The sequence below is a fragment of the Embiotoca jacksoni genome, unplaced genomic scaffold, assembly GCF_022577435.1.
Source record: "Embiotoca jacksoni isolate LCO1_2020_lvr unplaced genomic scaffold, fEmbJac1.0.p SCAF_16, whole genome shotgun sequence".
Taxonomy (NCBI): Eukaryota; Metazoa; Chordata; class Actinopteri; family Embiotocidae; genus Embiotoca; species Embiotoca jacksoni.
In genome coordinates this window covers 12543028-12550527 of record NW_027185296.1, presented here as the reverse complement: position 1 = coordinate 12550527, position 7500 = coordinate 12543028, and the positions used below count along the sequence as shown (strand labels likewise).

Here is a 7500-nt window from a genome sequence, read left to right as displayed (position 1 = left end):
CCGTGAGGTTTTGGTCAGATGACCTCTTTGCTACGATGTTAAACTCATTGTTGAATTATTGAGTGCCAGCTGCTCAGTCAACGAGGCAGCAAAGCAAGAACAAATTCTAACCTTTCCACCAAAAGGCTTCACAGGTGGTGTGAGGTTCTTCTCCTGAAAAGGTGTCTTTGGTAGGGATGGTTATCGAAACTCGATTCCAATCAGAAGCGATTCCAAAGTGGCGGAGCTCCGTATCGATATAAACGATTCTGATATCAATACTCAAGCAGTTATAAAAATATATTTCCTATTTAATATTACCTCATTCATTATCCTGCAAATTTGATCTCACCAACTGTTTCCGATTAAGACATTCGTTTATTTGCAATATTCCTGAGGTCTGAGTGTCGGAACCTCACAGAAGCTCTGTGTCGACGGCGGAGAGAAACTTTTAAAGTGTGGTGACTCGAAGTCTTTTGCATCTGAGGGCTGAAACGAGCAACTGTGGAGACGTTTCATGAAGGTTCGTCACTTCCAGGCAGAGAGACGCAGTTTCCGACATCCAGTTTATTATGTGAGCGGCCTGCAGGCCACACGGACTCAGATCAATTACACCAACACAGGTTAGCATTTACAAGTAACCATAGTTATAAGTGCGTTCATTAATTGCCTGAAATGGTCAGAGCGTCATCTGAGCTGTCGGCCAGTAATTGTTTCAGTTTCATATCTGTCAGAGCGGGCGGATTATAAGTGATGACGCAGCTGCAGCCAAACTACTGCACAGCAAGAACACTCAGGAATAATACCGTTTCAAATAATCCTGCTGCGGTTTGCTGCTCAAGAATGATACTTTATATGCAGCCTCCATGATGTGGTCATTTATTTTAAAACCCATAGAGAACTAATTAGAGCATTAGAGAGTAGAATTATGGAGAGAAGTATCGATAGGAGAATCCATAAGTATCGGCATCAATAAGCGGTATCGGTATTGGAATCGATAAAATCCTAACAATATCCATCCCTAGTCTTTGGTCTTATAAACATATTTACTACATGTTTAAAAGGAGGCAGTTGTAATCTTTGACAACTAATCTGGTTGATGTTAAAGTTCACGAGTCCACCATGAGAACACTAAACAACAGAAAGAAGAAAAGAAAAGAACATGGCTGCCCGTCTACCAGAGATCAAGTGGACAAGCCAGAAGGCTTTTGGAAAATGTTCACATACTGTATAAATATTTTTAAGATTCCTGAGGTACGAATATAAATTGTATTGTTGTTTTTTGTCTCTCACCTACAACAGCAGCCCTGCAGCAGCACTGGCTGACGGATTATCGGCCAGTTAGCTCAGGGGCCGAGGACGAGTAGAGTCGATGTGGGAAAGACAGTGTGTCACTGTAACCTACATTCGGACATAAAGCTGTTTTAACAGAATATTCCCTCCGACTCAGGTCATGGCAGCAGAAAGTCCACAGCATAAAGCCGATCAGAGTTTTCAGTAATTACAATTTCCTTTAGGTTTAGAGCTTAATTTTTTATTTGTTTAGAGTCGTAATAAAAGAGCAACAGTAACCTGCGGTTTGTCACTCAGCTGTGACAAAAATAAATAAATAAATAATAATTCAAAACAATGGCTGATTTGATTTGGAAAGGGTCTAAAACCCAAAGCATGGATTATGATGGATTATGGATTATGACTTTAAACAAAATATAAAAAAAAGTGATGGGGAAAAACAAATGTAGAGTGTTGAAGTATATTCCAAATACTGTAGATATCAGAGCGCCAGGGGTTCGAGATTAAAAGAGCAAAACAAGTGATTGCAACTGGAGCCTCAATAAGACACAGCTAAGAATGAAACAAACACTTAATATACAAAATTTAAATTTAAATAAAAAAGGAGCACAAAATAATTGATCAACACAGGCTAGACTGAGTTTGGACCTGACAGACTTACAAACATGCTGCTATATTGAATAGATTTGTAACCAGCCCCTTGAATGGACCTGCACAACAACGAATGCACTGGAACAACCAGCAGTGTTTGTGTTTGTTCTTATCCAAGTCCTCAGTCAGTATAATGCAAAGAAATGAAGCAAAATATAAATAGTGTCTGAGAAAATTGGAGTTTCGAGAGGAAACAAGGAATTTGTCACATCACCTGAAAAACAACCGAATCGTTCAGTCTGAGGAAAAAAAACAAACTAATTATAGAAAATGACTGGAGCAGAAAATGTTTCAGACACAGCAGCATCTTCTCACGTCCCTTCAAACCAATATTTTATCATTTCATCCCAAAACCTTATGATATTAAACTTTACCCAAAGAATATTTGAATTGGCTATTTGTTTTTTATTTTGGTCTCAGTAGATATTTATTAAAAAAAGTAAATAAAAAAAAGAAAAGTGGGGTGGTGCAACTTTGTGCAATAACCACAAGCATACGACTGATTAGTGTGTATTTTGGGTTTGCTAGGTGTCACTGTGAGACGTTACTACAGGCTGTCTGCAAGATAAGACGATAAAACATGAAAAAAAACATCATGCTCCCCCGACAAATATTCTTTCAAAAAGGCAAATTGTTCCGACATCTATCAATAATTCGGACATTTTAAAAAAATGACAAAATTGAACATTCGAACAATTGAATTACAGGAGTGGGTGCCTCGGTCCTGACCGCATCGCTGTCGTGCCAATAATGACGTGAAAACATCTCCCTCCAGTGTAATATAGAGATCATACAACAAGTTAGCAACTAAATAAAACATGGAATCTACATGTGTTCATATTGTGGAGAAATTCACTCTCAAAATATAAAACTTTTTGTTAGCGTGATCTCCGTTTCCATGGCAACAGATGGGGTATAACTAAGAACTGGAAAACAATCAGTAGACTCTTATGTAACGTACGCAATGTTGACAACTCCAGGAAGCAGTCCGACCCTTAGCAACCACCTAGCAACAGAGAGGATTTCTAGTCTCCAACTGAATAAATACAGAACAGAGAAACACTAAACTGATCAGCGAGCTCAGTCTGGTTGGAACAAAGATATCTGATGAACAAAGATATCTGATGAACAAAGATATGGACAAAGATATCTGGTGAACAAAGATATCTGATGAACAAATATATCTGAGGAACAAAGATATCTGATGAACAAAGATATCTGATTAATAAAGATATGAACAAAGATATCCGGTGAACAAAGATATGAACAAAGATATCTGGTGAACAAAGATATCTGATGAACAAAGATATCCATGTTCTCATGTGTTTTTAACATTTTAGCTCCGTGTCACGTGTTCAAACCAAACCGGTCCAGCTAGCCGCCGCTAGGATTGTAAGTGCATGACTATCCGTGGTGTTACGGTACGGGTGCTCGGAGCGACCAAAAAGGACCAAAAGAGACCTGACTTCACCAAATGGGTCATTTAATAGAACTATAACAAGTAGAAACTACATTATACTGCATATTATATCAAATTCAATTCTAATTCTATATTCCCATTGAGGAGGTGGAGTGATATTTCTTGTGATGAGCAGGATGTGATGTCATGATGATTTGAGCATGTTAATAATGTACAGTTGACCAATCAGATCTCTGGGTCAGAACTATATTTTGCATAAGCAAATTTATTTGAATTTGTTATTGTTGTGCTTTAAAAAGGTTACATGCGACATGTTTTTAGTACACGACCTCGTCTATCTGTCTTCCACAAGTGCTGGGTGTCCAGAAACCTGCGGTTTACTGGTGTGTTCAAAAAGAGCCCTTGGATTTGAGAGCAAACAGGAAGTCCACTGTTAGGACTTCTTTAAATAGCCACAACAGGCCCTGAGGTACTGTCACACCGTGTTGATCACCGTGATGAATCCCGTGGTCTCGGTCCCTCCCGGCACACAGCCATCGATTTCCTGCAGAAAGAACACTCATGTCGTTTACTGCACCAGGGTCAGACTCACACCGCCATCATTCTGTTTATATCATATCACCTGAAACCAGACAGCTCAGGTTTCTACCTCGCACAGTTCCCTGAAGCGTTTTCCGTGGGGATGTCTTCAGTGCGGCCGCAGAATCAAAACAAAATGAAGTGAACAAGACATTTGCACTCACCGCTCGAAACGTCCCTCCCTCTGCCAAAGGAAAGATTTATTTCACGTAAAAAGTCTTAGTGAAAAGATAAAGTAGAAATTCAGGAGGTGGTTGTGGGGGGTTTGAGGTGGGGGTGTGTGAAGGGAGGCAGAGGAGCTGGAGGAGAGAGCGTACCGGTGAATGGCTTCATTAACACAGAGAGACGGCTTCATTAACACCCAGCAGCCCTGTTAAAGAGGGGAGCGCCATTGGTAGACTGGAGAGGAACAAAGTGTGCTGCCTGTGTGTGTGTGTGTGTGTGTGTGTGTGTGTGTGTGTGTGTGTGTGTGTGTGTGTGTGTGTGTGTGTGTGTGTGTGTGTGTGTGTGTTGGCAGGTGCAGGAGGTGATAATTGGTAGTAGTCTCATGTTTGCTCAGTCACACATCTAAAGTGGAGATCTTCACTGTCTCATTGGCTTTGAGGGTCCAGATTCCCTCACGACCGTCTCTCTCTTCTCTTCTTCCATTTCCTTTTGTCTTTCCTCTCATCTCTCTCTCATCGCTCTCTCATCTCTCTCTCATGTCTCTCTCGTGTCTCTCTCATCTCTCTCTCATCTCTCTCCATCTCTCTCTCATCTCTCCATTTCTCTCTCATCTCTCTCTCTCCATCTCTCTCTCATCTCTCCATCTCTCTATCATCTCTCTCTCCATCTCTCTCTCATCTCTCTCTCATCTCTCTCCATCTCTCTCTCATCTCTCCATCTCTCTCATCTCTCCATTTCTCTCTCATCTCTCTCTCCATCTCTCTCATCTCTCCATTTCTCTCTCATCTCTCTCTCCATCTCTCTCATCTCTCCATCTCTCTCTCATCTCTCTCCATCTCTCTCTCATCTCTCTCCATCTCTCTCATCTCTCTCTCATCTCTCTCCATCTCTCTCTCATCTCTCCATCTCTCTCATCTCTCCATTTCTCTCTCATCTCTCTCTCCATCTCTCTCATCTCTCCATCTCTCTCTCATCTCTCTCCATCTCTCTCTCATCTCTCTCCCATCTCTCTCCATCTCTCTCTCATCTCTCTCTCATCTCTCTCCATCTCTATCTCATCTCTCCATCTCTCTCTCATCTCTCTCCATCTCTCTCCATCTCTCTCATCTCTCTCTCCATCTCTCTCTCATCTCTCTCTCATCTCTCTCATCTCTCTCCGTCTCTCTCATCTCTCCATTTCTCTCTCATCTCTCTCTCATCTCTCTCTCCATCTCTCTCATCTCTCTCCATCTCTCTCATCTCTCTCTCATCTCTCTCATCTCTCTCTCATCTCTCTCCATCTCTCTCTCATCTATCCATCTCTCTCTCATCTCTCTTTCTCCATCTCTCTCCATCTCTCTCTCATCTCTCTCCATCTCTCTCCATCTCTCTCTCATCTCTCTCCATCTCTCTCCATCTCTCTCTCATCTCTCTCCATCTCTCTCTCATCTCTCTCTCATCTCTCTCCATCTCTCTCTCATCTCTCTCTCTCTCATCTCTCTCTCATCTCTCTCTCCATCTCTCTCTCATCTCTCTCTCATCTCTCCATCTCTCTCCATCTCTCTCTCATCTCTCTCCATCTCTCTCATCTCTCTCCATCTCTCTCCATCTCTCTCCATCTCTCTCTCATCTCTCTCCATCTCTCTGTTGCTCTGCCTCGTCCGGCCCTCTTTCTCTCTTGATGTGCTGCCATGTGGAAATGAAAGAACGCTTGCTGGTGAAGAGTCACTTTCACATAACCACATAAATCGACAGAAAATGTGCTCCAGTGCTGCGATGAATAGTTGTAGAAACTGTCGGATTGTGATGTATTTCTGTGTATGTCTGCTAGGACCCTGGGTTTTTGGGTGTTCATTGTTTAATAATGCTGAATATCTGAGGTTTGGACTGATGACGTTTGATGATGTCACCTTGGACCCTGGACTTTTAGGACATTTTAGGACAGTTATTCCTCAATTAATGTAAAATTACAAAATACAACACCGTTTCACAAAAAGTTGGGACTCTGTGTGAAATGTAAATAAAAAGATGCAGAATGCAGTAGATTTGCGAATCACATTTAATTGCAAATAGACCAAAGACAACATATTAAATGTTAAAATGGAGATTCACCACTGTGAAACACTGTTTGGGAAAATAGTGCAACAATCTAAGAATAATGTTCCTCAATGTAAAACTACAAAGAATTAGTGGATTTCATCGTCTACGGTTCATAATATCATTAAAAGATTCAGAGAATCTGGAGAAATCTCTGAACACAAGGGACAAGGCTGGAAACCAATATTGGATGGTGGTGATCTTCGGGCCCTCAGGCAGCACTGCATTAAAAACACACTATTCTGGAGTGGAAATCACTGCATGGGCTCAGGAACACTTGTGAAAACCATCGTCTGTGAACACAGTTCATCGCTGCGTCCACAAATGCAGGTTAAAACTCTCCAAAGAAGAAACCAGATAGAAACATGATCCAGAAACACCGCCGCCTTCTCTGGACCAAGATCATTGAAGATGGACTGAGGTGAAGTGGAAAACTGTCCTGAGGTCTGATGGATCACAATCTGAGATTCTGTTTGGAAATCATGGACGCTGCATCCTCCAGGTTAAAGAGGAGAGGGACCATCCAGCTTGTTATCAGCTCAGTTCTAAAGCCAGCATCTGTGATGGTACAGGGATGCATTAGTACACACGGCATGGGTAGCTTGAACATCTGGAAGGAAGCATTAATGCTGAATGATATATTCAGGTTTTGGAGCAACATATGCTGCCATCCAGACAACGTCTCTTTCGGGGAAGGTCTTGTTTATTTCAGCAGAACAACGTCCAACCACATTCTGCACGTATTCCAACAGCATGGTTCTCTAGTAGAAGAGTCCGCTGATAAACTGGCCTCCTGCAATCCAGACCTGTCAATCATTGAAAACATCTGGAGCATCAGAACATGAACAATACAACAAAGGAGACCCTGAACTGTTGAGCAGCTGAAATCCTCTATCAGGCAAGAATGGGACCACATTTCACTTTCAAAACTCCAGAAACTGGTCTCCTCAGTTCCCCAGCGTTTCCAGAGTGTTGTTAAAAGGTGATGCAGCTCAGTGGTGAACATGATCCTGGAACAACTTTATAGAGACGTGATGCTGACATCAGATTCAAAATGAGGAGATCTTTTTCATAAAACAACAACATTTCTCAGTTTCAGCATTTGGTATGTTGTCTTTGGTGTATTTTAAATTAAATATTGGTTTACATGATTTACAAATCATCGCATTCTGTGTTTAATTTACATTTTACAAAGCCTCTCAACTGTCCCAACGAAATTGAAAAAAGTTACACCTTAATGGCACTGAATGTAAATGAAAATGTGATCGAAACTAAAAAGATGAGGCTATGAAAAATGAATAACTAATTAATAACTAATGCCAATATAATACCTGAGT

The 7500-nt window shown here is 41.3% G+C and overlaps 1 protein-coding gene across 1 annotated transcript in view; it reads left to right on the top strand.

The window, feature by feature from the left end:
* The window catches only part of LOC138199057 (cadherin-2-like), a 108873-nt gene that overhangs the window by 31052 nt on the left and 70321 nt on the right, over nucleotides 1–7500 (top strand). The gene's annotated exons all lie outside the window — the stretch shown is intronic.